Genomic DNA, 17,434 nt, shown 5'->3' on the forward strand with positions numbered 1-17,434 from the left:
ATCACAAAATCTATTTGGCCTATATCGTTGCATTTAGTTTCATTATGATACAGAAAATGTAGGCTATTTCAATAGAACAGAATACATTATTTTTTATAGATTTAGCCGAGGTTCAATTTTAAGGCAAAGGCCTTCTCGCTAATTAGCAACTTTTCAACTACTTTGCAACTACTTAGCATATTACTGTACCTAACCTTAACTCTGTTAGCTAACCCTTTCCCTAACCATTAACCCTTTAACCTAACTCCTAACCGTAACCCTAACCTTAACCCGAACCCGAACCCCTGACCCTAACCAATAGCCTAGCTAACATTAGCCACCTAGCTAACATTAGCCACAACAAATTGGAATTCATAACATATCATACGTTTTGCAATTTCTTAACATATCATACGAATTGGATGATGGACATCCACAAATGAATACATATCATACAAAACGTAACATATCATACTAAATGAAGTGTCTCAAATTTACAGTACATACAGAATAATACGAAATGATGATTGTTGAAACAGGGTTGAACTTCAATGTCTAATTTCACACTTACAAGCTTATTATATTGATAGGCAAAAGACACTGCTATTAATACAAGGAAGTGTATTATGTCACACGATTTTGGACAAGTAAAATGTTATTAGAATGTATTAAAATGTTACATTCCCATGACGCCCAAAAGACGGTTCTAGTTTTAGGAGGTTTTACTTAAATATAAAATAATAATCAGAAAACAACTAAAGTATGCTGCTAACAAACAATAACTAGGCCCAATTGTTTAACTTTTAAACTATCCTCTTTGAACTGCTGGATCTGAATAAATGGGTTGGATGGATGTCTTCGATAGTGCAGCAATCGAATTGCAAGTTGTTCATATGCTAACAATCCAAAAATTCTGCTTAAAAAGATATTGCACTGCTACCCTCAGTTTTCATCATTCTTAGAGGGGGTCAGAACAAGCAATGGAATCTGTATTTATCCTCTCTGTGGGTGGAAAAAATATCCTGCCGCAAATAACGACAGACCTCAAATAAGTCCTTCTGTAAGTTCACCAAGTATGACGTTTTCGAATGCTGTGGTCGCATAATCCTCACTGATGGTAAATCTCCAAGTTATTTAGAGAATACAACCATATCCCAGATCCAAAAGATGATGAATGGCCTGAAGGGGAGAAGACTGAAGATCCAGGAAGAAACCGACCAAGTTGTGGACCGTGGTACACATTGTCTGCCTGCATGTATTTGGGGAGAAATGCCCTCTCTGAAGAACATGAAGAAGTTGGTGCAGAGGCACCGACAGAAGAACAACATGGCACCCCCTGTACCTACATCCCTCTCCAAACTCGTCATCCCTGACAGCTATAAGGCCTACAACAGAGAGCTGTTCCTCTAGCATGACAGTGGACCCAGGCCAGACAGAATTCTGATCTTCACAACCACAAGCAACTTGGAATACCTGTGTGACTTAAAGGACTGGTTTGCAGATGGACCATTCAAGACACACCCTTGTCTGTTCAGCCAGGTGTACACCACTCATGGGTTGCGGGAGGAGGGCATAGCTCCAACAGTGTTCATGTTGCTGCCCAATAAGTTAGGTATGTATCAACAATTACTATTAACTTTGCTTTATTGAAGTGTTCATAACAACAACAACAAAGAACGACAAAATGTAGGCATAAACATGCAGTTTAACAATATATATTTTATATTTTTAGGGAACATACGTTCTTGCATTTGTGGCGCTGAAGAACATGAGGCCTGACCTGAAACCAGACTGACTTTGAGCCGGCGTGTTTGAGCCGGCGGTTCCACAGCCGGTGATGCCTCTTTCACATAAAACAGGCCATTAGTGACCCGTTACAGAAAGCTGGGCGTATGTCGCATGTCACTACTTCACAGGAGAGGCATTTAAACATTAAAAAACAAACATATTTTCATCTAAATGCGTTTTTTTTGCAGAAATGCCTTCTTGAGCATGTGAACTTTGAGGTGCATTAATAACAAACTCATATGTAATCTGTAAATATAAATAGAATGTGAAATCACAAAGCTGTTAAACCATGATTGGTTGGGATAATGAGGGAGCTGGGACATTCACGAGAAAGAGAGTCCATTCTGTCACTTAAGCCTGCTCAGTCAAATGGCACATCCTGTTCAATGTTACCGCGAATATTTGAAAGATCCATTGTATTAACTAATATTTTCATCATGGACTACATGTAAAGTGTAGATACTGCTTTCAATACCAGTGTTGTCCTGGATACAGCTGCTAGTATCGACACAGCTCTGTCTTCTGTGCCTGGAGCAGTCTGGACTGGTTGAAGCCGAGTTGGACAGATTATTTTCAAAGCGTTTCAGACAAGTCTGCTGTGAATCATCATAATCAATATACTATACCGGTAAGAGTCTACAGTTAAAATGCCAAGATGGCTACATGTACATACGTTGTCTTAACTGAATCAAAAAGTTATTGTTAGCTGTTGTTAGTTATTGTTAGCTATATAGGTAGATAGCTAGCTAGACAGTTGCGTACAGGTACCGTTCCCACATGCTTCGCCCTGCAACGAGCCATTGTTTACAGATGGCTCATTGCGAGACAAAGTAATGTTAAGCCAGCTAGTTGAGCTGTCCATTTGCATTCTGCTTTTAATGTGATTGCTGATGTGTTAAGGCTTGCATGACATGATGATAAACTTTTTCGTGCTTGCAAGTTTGTCATATTTAACTAGCTAGCTGTCGAAGATAGTCGCTAGGGTGCGAATGCTAATCGGTTAGCAAGCTAATCAAACCTCATGTTATGTTACAGTAACACATGCTAAATTGGCTAGCTAGCCACAATGAAAATGAAACTAAGTAGCTAGCTAGCTATTGGATTATAGATTTCGAGGTCGGTTTTGTTGCTTGTTCAACTAGCTGGCTAGCTAGATAAATACTATTTACATTTAGCCAGCCGGTAACTTTGAAGCTCAATGTTTGCTTAATCTTGCTTATTTATTGTGTCTGCATTGCCATTGTTGGTCTTGAAGCAGGTTAAGTGTGTATAGGTCATTTCAGTACAGCTGTAGCAGTAAACAGGCAAAAATAAGCAATAGGACATTAATTAATTCATGTTTTAACTAATTTTTCTGGAATTTGTCTTTCAGCATAAACCTGCTCTCCGCCACCAGTACAAGGAGATGATCGAAGGTGTACTTTGAGCTTATTGCTTGGACTTGGGTGTCAATTAATGTATTGCTGGTATGCAAGGTTTTAATGTCTTGTCTATTTCTGCTTTTTGTCTGCTTTCCTTCTTCACAGCCTGGTGTTGTTGTAGGCAAGGAGCTTTCACTCAGATGGAACCAGATTTCAGCTGCTGTGCAATGTTGAAGTCCTTCCTCCCAGAGATGTAAAAGCATCCCCCGGACGAGACACAACCCGGCAAACATAGATTTTTGAGAAGATCAGAATATTTGCAATGAAAAGGCCATGGACATTACATGCCCTGCTCTAAAGGCTAGATTCCTTTCTTCATATCATAACATGACCTGAACCACAGTTACTCAAAGAATCTTATGATATAGGTCTAGATATTGTTTTTACCTTTATTATACAACAATAGGCAATTTCATACAGTAAATGGTTTGGTTAATGGGGTAACTTGGTTACATAATGTTCAGAGAATCCATTTAGGCAATTTGGTGAAAGTATTCATTTTCTAAATATACTGTATGTTCTCCAAGGATTAATGTAGATCAGGTGTGAAAATCACAGCAATATGTTTGAATGCCTTTTTCTCCTAAATTGGATATTAGATTTTTCAACTTTTAAAGCAGCATTAATTCCACATGTTTCCTCCAACTAAAGTGTATGATATGCCCTTTTGAAGCTCTGTACAAAACACAATTTGAAATGTTTTAACATTTAGTAATCAACAAATACAAAAAATTATGGGGCAAAAAATACGAAAAAATAAGAGAAAGCTACATGACAATGCAGTGCCATAAAAACAAGTTCACAAACTTTCCGCCATGTTGAGGCGGATCCGCACCCGTGTTGAGACTGCCGGGGAGATGCGTCACCCAGAGTGAGGGAAAGTGCTCACTGCTCCACAGCGAGCCAAGAAAAAGATGGGGTGAGACCACACCATCCCTGTCTGTTGATGTATGCCACCTTTTGGGATATAACTTGACCCATGGGGGTCCCCAGTGACAACAGCCGCGAGTCCTTCCACTGTGCTAGAGCACGTAGACAGGACGGGGACACCTGTAGTGACCGGTTTAGGTGGCACGATGTGTACAAGCGAGTGTCTATTCCCCACCGCCTTTAAAGGTCGCATCAGCAACAGCCCGAAAGGAACCACAGCTATCATAGAAGCCATCATCCCCAATATGCGCAGGCAGCTGAAATTGAGCGAAGCCGGAAACCGGTCTCCCTCTGCAAGGATAAGAACGCACAAGTTGCCGTGCTTCTACACCTGCATTACTAGCTGTTTGGGGTTTTAGGCTGGGTGTCTGTACAGCACTTCGAGATATTAGCTGATGTACGAAGGGCTATATAAAATAAATAAAATAAAATTGAATTCTCGACCGGGTCTAACTCAAGACCCAGAAACGGAATCCGTTGTAGACTCAAACATCTCTTCTATTGATTGACTATGAAACCCAGAAACTGAACATGGGAAACCAGCATGGATGTGTGTAACACCCCCTACTCACTTGGCTCTGCCACCACCAGCCAATTGTCCAGGTAGTCCAATATCCTGAGCCCCAGACACTGCATCAGTACCAAACTCAGCTCCACAACCTTTGTGAAAGTGCGAGGCGAGAGGGAAAGCCCGAAAGGGAGCCTCAGGACCTTTCTGTGAGGGGAATATATGGCCATGAATGTACGCCTCCTTCAGGTCGATGGAGGTGTACCAATTGCCCCGGCGCACTGACTAACTGTAACAACTGGCTGTTCGTGAGCATTCTGAATTTGTAGATGCAGGTGTGCTTGTTTAGGATACACAGGTCTAAAAAGGGATGCAAAGTCCAAACCAGGAAATACCGGCTATACCAGCCGTCCTGGGCCTCTGACATAGGAACCATTCGGTTTGCCTACTTCTGGAGAAGGGAAGAAATCTCCCTCAAAATGGGCATTGAGGCTTCAGGAACAGTTGACATAATGATGCCTTTAAATCCTTGAAGACGCACAATGAATTGTAGCCTGTACCCCATGTCACTGTTTGCATAATCCAGGGCAACACTGCGCATGCAAGCGATTGGTCTACACAGAGAGTCTCCCATAAAGTGCCATCTAAACGGGTTCAACGACACCTTGTGGGCTCTGAGAATTTGGTTATTTTTCCATGCCTTTTTTAATTTACACAACTCTCGACAAGAGAGTGTCTGACTGTGTGGGAAACAAACAATTTTTATTAAGCTCACATATGGAGGACACAACCCTCTTGACACCCGTGAACACCGTGGAACTTGAAATAATACTTAATGTGTTTAAGTGAAGATGTTTGCCTGAAGCCCGGTCCACTCTGGGTTCGGGGGCTTCGGCTACCAGTGACGTACCCGATATACCTTGCCACTTAGGGGTACTGTTGTCACAGCGAACATCTGAAGAGGGGACCATGCCCCCTCCCCTCTCACCAGGTGCACGGGGACTGCTGCCTACCCGCCCCAGCCCCTCCATCCTCTCCACATCCACGAAGTGGGAATACCCTTGCAACATCAGCTTGGCTGAATGTGGCTGGGCTCAGGTTGTCTTAAGCTCACTTCACAAAACTAGTTACCAATTAACACACAACGTGCAGAAGAATGAGCACGCCCTCCTTAAGTGGGACAGTTAAGTTGGAGTAAAGACGTTCCAATGTTTGTTTTTTAAAGAAAGGCATGAATTGTTCTGCTCAGCTCAAGGTGAAGAGCAGAAGAATTTAAGGAACTAATCCGTGACTTGGGTTTATCACCTGTGGAAGGTGGTGCTTGTAATGAGGCACGGTGTTCATTGGCCTTGTCAGACGTGATTCAAATGTTCTTCCGTAGAGGGCGCTGGTGCCTTGTACCGAGTTGACAGACTGAAAGTTGAACTATCATTGAGGACTATGACCCTCCGATGAGCTCCACAACTAGTCATTCATATACCCTGGTGGCTTGTTGTTTGATTTGAAATCCCCACAGCTGTTAAGGTTTTTCCTCCAGAGAAAATAAAAATATTTACCAGAGGCTCCCATAGTGCCCGGGAGCTGAGACTCGAGCACACCGTGTAGTCTGTGCCTGGCAGAGGGTTCATAATGCAGCCTGAGTTGTCTCACCGGAGCCCGCTGCTTCGCGCCTGCAAGGCTTCTGGGGCTGCTAAATGTGGGAGTTATTTCCTTCAATGATTTATTAGGTTATCTCTACACCATTGCCCTGGGATTTCAAGTGGGCTGCAGAGTGAAAAAATGAGAGGAGGCCTAAGCTTTATCATCCCAACACTCCTGTTCTGACTCGCTCACTTTGCAAGAATGCATATTCACATCACTAGCCTAAAACACACATCAAAGCATTACATTCTTTTTTGATGTGTAGGTTATTCATTTAACGAATGATTGCCTTTTGTATTTCCATAACGCTGTTAGACTGTAGCAAACAAATTACACATACCGAAGGTGTTGCTTGGTCGGTTTCAAAGTGCAATTCCCTCATTAGTCACATGTCTGTGCTGTTGTTTGGTCTAGACGGGCAGTGGATGCCATCAGAACGGCAATGAAATCATTCATGAGGAGAGACAAATGTTATCAAGAGACACAATGATGCAATCATATTCCAAAGCACTTCTTTATCATTGTGGTAAAATAGTCTCCCATGACTACATTTGCAGCCTATGCCAGGACACAGATGACTGTGTACTGATGCAAGATGTTCAGAAGCAATGGGCTACATAGAAAATGGAGTAATAACAGAGCTCTTCAATAAATTCAAGTAAACCAAAAAAGCATGTGTTCCGACCAATCCAATTCACTGATCAGCTAAAGGGGTCGGCATAAACTGAACTCATGTGGAAAATGGCCCTACTTTCTTCCACATGAATTAAGGCTAAATAGGGGAAGCATCTGAAATGCTCTTTTTGTCTGTCAAGGTAGGCTACGGTGTTTATTGTCCATTGAAAAACATAGGGCGACTATAAAAGGTATCCTTACAGAATACAGGGAGTAATGTTACTATCATGCAAAATATTAAAGACTTTGACCCATGAGCAAAACAAATCAACAGAAATGTGGGAACAAGTTGACACAGACATTGTAAATGTTCTGATTGCCTGGGTGTGGGCCATTGTTTTATTTACAGATGCCAAAATGCAAAACGTGTCACTGCTTGACACCACAGGAAGTGATGGATTTTTCATGCCACTTCACCCATGTACTTAAACTGAGTCATCAGCCAATTATATGATAGTACTGAATCATCTCTCTAAGTAGAGGACTTTGAAACACTGACCTGCAATTACTTTAATAGGTTAATATTTACTTTTGACCTGCAATTACTTGAATAGGTTAATATAATTCTCTCGTGAAATATACTATCTTTTACGGTCATTCAGATGGTTTCAGCCATATTGTGTATGGGAAATCAATACCCACAGTATCATTGGATAAGATAATAAGAACGTCCAAAGTACATCGATATGCTGCACGCTATTTTGGATTACTCTGGAGCTTTTTGACTACACAGTGTCCAGGTGCCCGACTCACTGCTGAAAAATATGTTACTATTGAAATACAACTGCTATCAACATGATCACCTTTGTTGTAATTATATAGTAGCCAAAAGGCTTAGTATCTGTTACATGTTTTTCAAGTATGCGATCTTTGCTAAACCTATGAGAGACATTTGAATGTCTTTACAGGGCTGTGAATGTGAGGAAGCTATCAGGTCTGAGTGCTCTGATTATCAGTCCTCACACTTGATAGCCCATCTCCTCTACAATGAAAGGGGAAATGGCAGTAATGGTGAGAGAAAAATGCAATTTAGATGTGAGACAAACTCTTGATAAACCACTTCCACTTGATAAACTACTTACAAAAGCCATGCAGTTTCACATTTCCACTTAGACTGAACATTGAAACATAACTGGCCCCCATCTATTGATTTTCCTCATTCTTCTCAATATCATCAGGCTGTTGATAGGATTTACACCAGAAGACAGTCAAGGAAGACAGTCAGAGAAGGCTGGAAGAGAAGCCCTCCTCCAGGATAGAGGGGGCATATGGTAGATCGCAGGTTTTCTTTCTATTTGTCCCATTAGTTAGAGCCTACCTTGGAGGGAGAACATGGAGATAGAACACAGTGGTGTATCTGCAGTAGAGCAAGTCTGTGATGCCAGTTTTGCCATGGACGAGTACCAATTAGATCAACAGAAGTGAGTTTTGTTTTTTTTAACTTTATTTTATATTAATCTACTCCAGCGTGCTGATATGACTGAAGATACTGTAGAGTACAATGATTTGGATACTGCAATACTTTGTATGTAGTGCTACACATGAAATATGCATGTGTTATTACTGTGTTATTGCGCTGTCTGCAGGTTATTTTTTAAGCACATTTCTAGTGTTAGTATTTTCACAATCTTTTTAATGTGCTAAGTTATCACAGTTAACAGGTGGATGTATTTTAGTTAAGTGTCTTCACAGCTGTAGCAATATTCAAGTAGGGTAATGCAAAACATTGTGTGTGTAAGCCAAGAGCACATGACTGTTTAGGTCTGCCTTAGAATATATTTGTTAGGTAGACAAAACAAGGACATTTGAAAAAAGCAGAGCCGCACACTCGGAGCTCAGATGCAATCATTTTAGAACCAACGTTTTGACAGCCAAGCTGTCTTCATCAGGGTACAGTGATGAACTGCGGGTCACTAGTTTATATAGTTTGAAAGGAGACACACAGGTGTCTGTAATCATGGCCGGCTGCGGCTTGATTTCATTGGTCGATTTACAGATATAAATAGAACATATAAAAAAGAGGAATGGATTACATAATATCATAGATACAATTTGGCCACATACTGCAGACCTACAAATATTATTTACAACGGATAGCAAAAACACAATAATCACAAAAACCATATGATTTCTAGCTTTGACAATTGAGCCAGTCATGCTTTAAAAAGGTTCCAGCAGCCAGTCTGTGCTAATTTCTAAGTGACACCCTGGGCTTTGACCTTACTGGCTTTCCATGGCCACATTGATTTTCCTCCCACATTACAGATAATTGCTGGGTACTGTGAATCCTATCCTCCCAGAGCTGTAACAGGGAGGTGCTGTAGTGTGTAGAGAGCTGCTATCTGATATTGGGAAGATGATAGACCTTCATCTCATTGACTGTTGGGTTTCACTGGAAAACCTCCATTCTCTGCTAGGAGTAGAGAAACAGTTATAGACACTATAGAGTGGAGTTGATGTAGTTATTATAGAGTTTGTTATGAACTTAAATTGTATTTAATTAATTATGAACCTTGTTTTCAAATAATTATGAACCTTGTTTTCAAAAAGATTACTGTATCATGAAAATGAGATACCAAGAAATGGGCTACATAAAAGTTTTAAGTTTAGATTCAGAACCAAGAGGGAGTATTTTACACACTCATAATGATGTAACCTTTCTCTGACTTCCATGGAATATAGTATTTCCATATAGCTAATATCATTCATGAGAATAATGTTCAATTTTATGAAGATTTCATTCTAATTGGTCAACATATAATAATACACTTTTCAAATTGTGAAACAAATCACACTATTGGTCCAATAAATTGAGTCAGTGGGTTTTGTGAATACATTAGTCACCTTTAGTACAGTGTTTGGTGTCTCCCGGAGCTGTAGTTAATATATTAATAATTCTGCTGTTTTGCATGGTGTAACTGTCATCGTTTTATTCAAATCACTGCATATCACTGCTCTATAAACTCGAACAAAGACACTTTCCCCCCCTCTTAATGCCACACACACAACTATTTTGATAAACTAGCTCACTGCGAGTGAATCACTTATTTGATGGTTTGTAGACATTTTCAAGTCCGTCATGTACAGAGTAGTCATTTATGTGTAGTTGGTGACTATTGTATGGTTATTTTGTGGCTATTAGTGTACCATCCTTGTTATTTGTTTTATTATGTTATATATGCCCTGACCATAGATTGCTTTGTATGTTTCTATGTTTTGTTTGGTCAGGGTATGATGTGGGTGGGCATTCTATGTTGTATGTCTAGGTTGTCTATTTCTGTGTTTGGCCTGGTGTGGTTCCCAATCAGAGGCAGCTGTCTATCGTTGTCTCTGATTGGGAGCTATACTTAGGTAGCCTGTTTTCCATTATGTGTTGTGGGTGATTGTTTTCTGTTTGTGCGTATTGCTTGCAGAACTGTTTCGTTTTCGTTCTCTCTCTTTATTATTTTTTGTCAATTCAGTGTTCAGTTTATTTTGTTTATTAAAATTAACACGTACCACGCTGCACCTTGGTCCTCCTCTCCTTCCACCAACGAGAATCGTTACACTAAGAGTATGGTTGATGAATCTGAATTTTAGAACTTGGTGTGATAACCATGCCGGTTGGTATAGTATTTTGTAAGGAGAAAGGCAGCTCACATCTAGAATTAGATGATTTAGGCTACTTCCCACACACACTGGCATTTTATCAAACCTAAAACATGCATCATCATTACTGTGGTGATGACCGTTGTGCATATTTACCAGAATCTTAACATTTAGGCTAGTGATGAATTAGATCAACAACAAAAAAAGATCAGCAGCGTTGCCTCACTTGGAGCGGCCCCCATCATTGCGCTAAATGGTGCGGTCTGGTCTGGTTTGTGTGTCATGGAAAAACAGGCCACTGATGCATTGCACTGTGGCCCAGGGGCCAGTGGCAGTCCACATGACTGGATTGGTTCATGTCAAGTATTTATGTCACAGGGGGAAATACTTTTTCGACCTCGACCTATTCCATATGGTTATCCTCAACTTTATGGTAATGAGAAAAGGGGAGGGTGTGTGTGGAAGTGCTATACAAGGTGTATCTGACGTGTAGAATTTCCCAAAAATAATTGTATTGGGGATTACTAGCCTGTACTTAATCATTCATACAGTAACTGTTCAGTTCTCATGGACCACTGTCCAAAACCTACAAGACAGCATATCTGTTATGTCATTGAATTTAATTCAGTTGCAGCAAGGCAACACACATGTGCTTCGCTTCATAACTAATGGAAGACTGCGTATGCCATTCACGCATGAGAGAATCTGCTCAGGGTAATCCAGCATGAACTATCATAATGCTGTAATGCTGCAGCTTTAAGGGAGAATTCTGCCCTAACAATCCCATCATCAGAACACGAGATAATACAACAGAAATTACTCATTAATTGAATAGCCTGGGGCTAGAATTTACTGTAAACTACAGTACATGATTAATGCATATTATTGGCAAAGCCTTGTTTTGGACAGGTGCTTGAGTGATGGCTAGTAGGCCATTTGATTTCATAGTGTGACGTTCAAAGTTGGTGCTAGTATTTATAGGCCTGAAAATGTATTTTTGTCTCATCTGCTGCTCAAATGGTTGGGGAAAGTTACATGTGTTGTACAGTAGTGTTCCACAAACAGCTCATTGCTTCGATGTCCTGCATCATTGTTGTTACCATTGTGCACCTAGGTGAAGGAGCAGGAGAAATGCTGACTTCCAATAGGTTTTCAAATTTTTTTGTGCCCATTTTCTTAGCGAAGCATCAGTAGTGCACCAGCACAGCCACTTATCGGTTCCTAGCTGTTCACGATTGATCCCTCTTTGCTTTCTGATGCAGTGGCCCGGAATGTGATGTTATTTCATTACTGAGGCAGAAGAGACGAGCTGGGTCCCAGCCCTGGGGGCATCTCTCTCTCCCTGACTTGGACAGGACCACAGTACGTGATAACAGCTGAATGGTTCAGGCAGGCTAGCTCAGTTAGTTGCCTATGGTAACTCTTGCTGGAGCGTGGAACAGACAGAGACTCTGGACTCTGGAGAAAGGAGTGAAGGAGTAAATATCCAGTAGAGCTGGTGAAAGGGTCGGTTCGGAGAGAGAGGAGGAGAGGAGAGAGAGGAGGAGAGGAGAGAGAGGAGGAGAGGAGAGAGAGGAGGAGAGGAGAGAGAGGAGGAGAGGAGAGAGAGGAGGAGAGGAGAGAGAGGAGGAGAGGAGAGAGAGGAGGAGAGGAGAGAGAGGAGGAGAGGAGAGAGAGGAGGAGAGGAGAGAGAGGAGGAGAGGAGAGAGAGGAGGAGAGGAGAGAGAGGAGGAGAGGAGAGAGAGGAGGAGAGGAGAGAGAGGAGGAGAGGAGAGAGAGGAGGAGAGGAGAGAGAGGAGGAGAGGAGAGAGAGGAGGAGAGGAGAGAGAGGAGGAGAGGAGAGGAAAACGAGGGCTGTTTCAAGGCCTGTCATTAGCTATGGACCCAGATGACAATGAACTTGGAGTGTTCACCGTCATTCAGTGAGTAGATAATTCAAGTCCTAGTACGCAGTTCTGTATTGTACTTTTGTAATGAACTAACTGAATATTGGTTTGATTACATAACATTTTTATAATTTGGAATTTTAAAACATCAGTGTTAGTAATCAATGAATGCTGTATAGGATTAATTTCAGGATTGGGGATTGTGGATTTAGGATTGTGGATTAACCATAAATCCACTTCTGGTTGAAGTTATTTGCATAAAACATGTCACATCAAAGTTGTATGTCTTTTTAGTCTACAAATGCCAATGTAGGATAAGATGTATATTGTATACATGTAATTTCTCTCTAAATGTGATTAGACTATATGTGGATGCTGGGTATTGGTTGGCGATGACACAGTAATTGGCCATGTGATGATTGTACTTTCCACTGATGTTATGTAAATAGCTTGTATTGACAGATGGAACCTCCAAAACCCAAACACGCTTTACCCAGCATAGGATGGAATAATATTGGTCAGTGCCTCAAAGTTTTTTGGGAATTTTGGTTTATCCCTCTTTGAATAATTCCACTGTACTGTACATAATGTAATTGCCATGCGTACTGTACTATGTGACCTTATCTTGGATTAGCAGGGTGTTAACCTCTTTAATGTGAGCTTTGAACTTCTTAAGGTGTTTTACTAAAACTGATCAACTGAATCAAAATCAATTTTGACTTATTCTGTGATCTCAGCCAGGTTTCACTCCCCTTCTAATTCCAATTAGTCACACTGGTGAATATTCATGGTACATGCCATTAAAATGTGGAGCTTCCTGCTTACACTGTTTAATTCAGTGAATAAATCACCAGTGGCATGGGGATAATGAGGATGGCACAACTAGATCACAGACACACAAACAGATTGGCTAGGTTAAAGCACTGATGTGGCACACATATATGCATGCAGACAGGCAGCCAGCCAGGAAGGCAGACGAAAGCGCACACACACACGCAGAATGAGATGGACTGGGGGGCAGGGTGGTGTTAGTGGTCCATGTCAGAGTGCAGCTTGCTGTGACGGTTGCTGACACATACATCTGGTTGAGGGCCAGGGGCCAGCTGAGCCAGGTGAGGGCGAGAGGGCAGTCCAGCACCACTGACAGATTAACCTTGTACTGTATCTCTGCTGTGGGCTCCAACAAACTAACATACTCAACAGCACTGAGAAAATGCACCATGTACAAACAACCTATACTGTATATTTTCCTTCACAGTGATGCAGTATCGGTCTGAAATGTATATTTTGATATCTTGAATGGGAGGATATAAGGATATAAGAGTATGTGCTGCTGTCCTTAAATCATCACTCCGTACACTAAACTCCCGAAAGTGATTACTCCATAGCCTTCTGCTTATAAGTCTTTTAGCTTTCTTTCCGAGCAACTTGAGTTAAAGGTACAATACAGCCGTTTTTATCTCAATATCAAGTCATTTCTGGGTAACAATTAAGTACCTTTATTGTGATTGTTTTCAATTAAAATGAAACAAAATAAACAACAATAGCTTCTTAGCAGAGAGCAATTCCTCAAGCAAGAATTGTGCTAGGACTATCTGGGAGTGGTTTGAGTTGGGAGGGGAAAACTGAAAGTTAGCTGTTATTGGCAGAGAGGTTTGGAACTCTCTTTCTTATTGGTCTATTAACTAATTTACCGCATGAATGCCAAACCTCCCTCCCACCAAAACAGGCTGAAATTTCAGGCGGTCTTTTCAAACAGCTCTTACACTAAAAGGGCATTATCATAATTTTAACAATTTCACAGTATTATTTCAACCTCATAGTGTGGAGATACATATAAAAACACAGGGAAATCACGTTTTTGACTGCACTGGGCCTTTAAACTCTGGACTTGCAGAATTTAGCTAACCAAGGTTTGAATTCAGCTGTTTTTCAAACGAGCTCGGGGATAGAGGCAGCTATGTTAGGAATCAGAGGGTGAGCTTTGATTGGTTCAAGGCCTGGGCCACAGTCTCCTTAGATGTCCCTCCTGTCTGACCTTAATATCCTCTGCCACTCCCGCTGGCCTCTAGGCAAGGCAGCAGCCCAAATAGACAAACAGCCCAGAATACGCTGAGTCTCTCTTTCTCCACAACAGCCATGGGACAAGCAGACTGTCAGATATTTTCCACTCACTGATCTGATCTGGGTGTACTAGATGCCTTGGCTGTTTGGCAGTTAGGAGCATTGGGCCACTAACTGAAAGGTTGCTGGATCGAAATCCTTAGCCGACAAGGTAAAATCTGTCGTTCTGCCCTTGAGCAAGGCAATTAACCCTAATTGCTTCATGGTCACCGTCAATAATGGCTAATCCCCTGGCTGTGACCCCACTCTCGACGATGTCTCAGGGTGAATGAAATACAGGTTACCCACTTGTACATACAGTGAAACAGGACTATATAATTACACCCTAATTAAATAATAATACAATTATTACTATACATGATCTGCACCATATATGTCTATATTTTGTAAGATGGTTATACTGTACCTCCTATATTTCAGGCTGTTGTGCCTGTGAGCCTCTTATGTGTGTGATGCTGAGCTTTACAGATTGCTAAATTCTATTGACCAACCGTATGCAGGAGACAATATTTCCCCGTTTCCTTATTGGTTACTGATGAAGTTACAAAGTTGCAGAGAGTCAGCATTCCTGAGGCTCAAGGTCTCTACATGGTCAGTGGGGCATCAGGGATGTCTGAGTCTGACTGATCAACCACGCTTCTGCCTCACTGCCTTAAAGAGAGCAGCCAAATCATGAATCTGAATAGAGAGGGAGTGACAAGTTGCTTTATTGCACGGCTCACCAACAAAGGCACTCTAAGTCACTCTCTAGACGCTAACAAGCTGTGGCATTTTAATATAGAATGGTTGCTGTGTGTCTGCAGGGAAATGGCTACAAATCATTGTTTTAAATGCCTTAGCCTGAGTATCCTAATATTATACTAAGAAATGTAAAACGCATTGTGTGTGTGATGATCACAGGAGAGAGAGAGATCTGAATAGATTGCCTTTATTACCGAGGAGAGAAGACCATTTTATCAGGATGTCGGAGACAAGATGAGGCAGTATCAAACCCCATATATCACAGACGCCTTAATGATCTAAATTGCCTCTTGGTGCTTTTTGACAGAGGGACCTGGTCTGTAGACTCTGATTAATGAGGGGCGATTCTTCCTCAATTGGATAATAGACATTTGCTAATCTATCATTTGCATGTGAGACTGTAGAGTGGGCTGGCACTGGGGTCATTTGAGTGGGTTTGCAGGTGGCATTAGTTATGAAATAGGCTACATTCCTTTATATGTTTCCTTTGCTAATATCCTCACATCCATCAATATGATTCCACAGACCATATTGAAAATGGCTTTGAAAAGCAATGCCTTTACGTGATGTAAAATATGTCTTTCAGTCTAGCAATATGAAACATAGGAAACATTCAAACTCAAAATGTGAAATAACAGCTTCCTTGCTTGAAGAATGCAGTTGACATGCGTCTGAATAATTCAATGGCTATGAATCATAGGAGCGCCTCAGCCCTCCTCCCATCCCCGATCTTATCTGATCTTAAAAAAACAAACAATTGTACATAATGTTTCTTATTACTTAAAAAAGCTTCTGGACATCAGAACAGCAATCACTAACCTCAATTTAGACGAAGACTTCTACTTTAATGAGTCTTCGAAGCAGGGCATATTGCTCACTCCCGACCAGGCTCTATTCCCTCACACTCGGAAGAGAAAAAAGCCGTAATATACTATGCTTCTCGGAGTCATGGCTGACCAAGGACATGGATAATATACAGTTAGCTGTATACAGAGCCACAGGTGACACAATCTCTATTGCACTGTGCACTGCCCTTTCCCACCTGGACAAAAGGAACATCTAAATGAGAATGCTGTTCATTGACAACAGCTCAGCGTTCAACTCCATAGTGCCCTCTAAGCTCATCACCAAGCTAAGGACCCTAGGATTGAACGCCTCCCTCTGTAACTGGATCCTGGACTTCCTGACGGGCCGCCTCCAGGTGGTGAGGGAAGGCAACAACACATCTGACAACACTGGGTACTCCTCAGGGGTGTGTGCTTAGTCCCCTCCAGTACTCCCTGTTCACCCACAACTGCGTGGCAGCACACGACTCCAACACCATCATTAAATTTGCCGACGACACAACGGTGGAACAGCTTGTAGGGAGGAGGTCAAAGATCTGGCACTGTGGTGCCAGGACAACAACCTCTCCCTCAATGTGGGCAATACAAAGGTTCTTATCGTGGACTACAGGAAACGGAGGACCGAACACGCCCCCATTCACATCGGCGGGGCTATAGTGGAGTGGGTCAAGAGCTTCAAGTTACTCAGTGTTCACATCACTAAGAACCTACAGTGGCTTGCAAAAGTATTCACCCCCCTTGGCATTTTTCCTATTTTGTTGCCTGGAATTACAACCTGGAATTAAAATAGATTTTTTTGTGGTTTGTATCACTTGTTTCAAAACATGCCTACCACTTTGAAGATGCTAAATATTTTTTATTGTGAAACAAACAAGAAATAACACCAAAAAAAAGAGGACATAAGCGTGCATAAATAGACAGCTAACTATTAATCTCCTTCAAGTTGGATGGGTTCCGCTGGTGTACAGCAATATTTAAGTCATACTACAGATTCTCAATTGGATTGAGGTCTGGGATTTGACTGCCATTCCAAGACATTTAAATGTTTCCCCTTAAACCACCCGAGTGTTGTTTTATCAGTATGCGTCGGGTCATTGTCCTGCTGGAAGGTGAACCTCCATCCCAGTCTCAAATCTCTGGAAAACAAACAGGTTTCCCTCAAGAATTTCCATGTATTTAGCGCCATCTATCATTCCTTCAATTCTGACCTGTTTCCCAGTCCCTGCCAATGAAAAACATCCCCACAGCATGATACTGCCACCACCATGCTTCACTGTGAGGATGGTGTTCTCGGGGTGTTGAGAGGTG

At 41.6% G+C, this 17,434-nt stretch overlaps 1 long non-coding RNA gene across 2 annotated transcripts; it reads left to right on the forward strand.

Annotated features, from left to right (window-relative positions):
• The first annotated feature begins 1,297 nt into the window (after positions 1 to 1,297).
• Positions 1,298 to 10,447, forward strand: LOC139538573 (uncharacterized). 2 transcript variants are annotated; one of them, XR_011667761.1, is made up of 4 exons: positions 1,298 to 1,591; positions 1,712 to 2,395; positions 3,140 to 3,182; positions 3,294 to 10,447. It is a non-coding gene; the product is annotated as an uncharacterized lncRNA (long non-coding RNA). The 2 variants fall into 2 exon arrangements; XR_011667760.1 differs by having other exon boundaries at positions 3,140 to 10,447.
• The last annotated feature ends 6,987 nt before the right edge of the window (positions 10,448 to 17,434 follow it).

This window comes from Salvelinus alpinus, chromosome 14 (genome assembly GCF_045679555.1).
Source record: "Salvelinus alpinus chromosome 14, SLU_Salpinus.1, whole genome shotgun sequence".
Classification (NCBI taxonomy): Eukaryota; Metazoa; Chordata; class Actinopteri; order Salmoniformes; family Salmonidae; genus Salvelinus; species Salvelinus alpinus.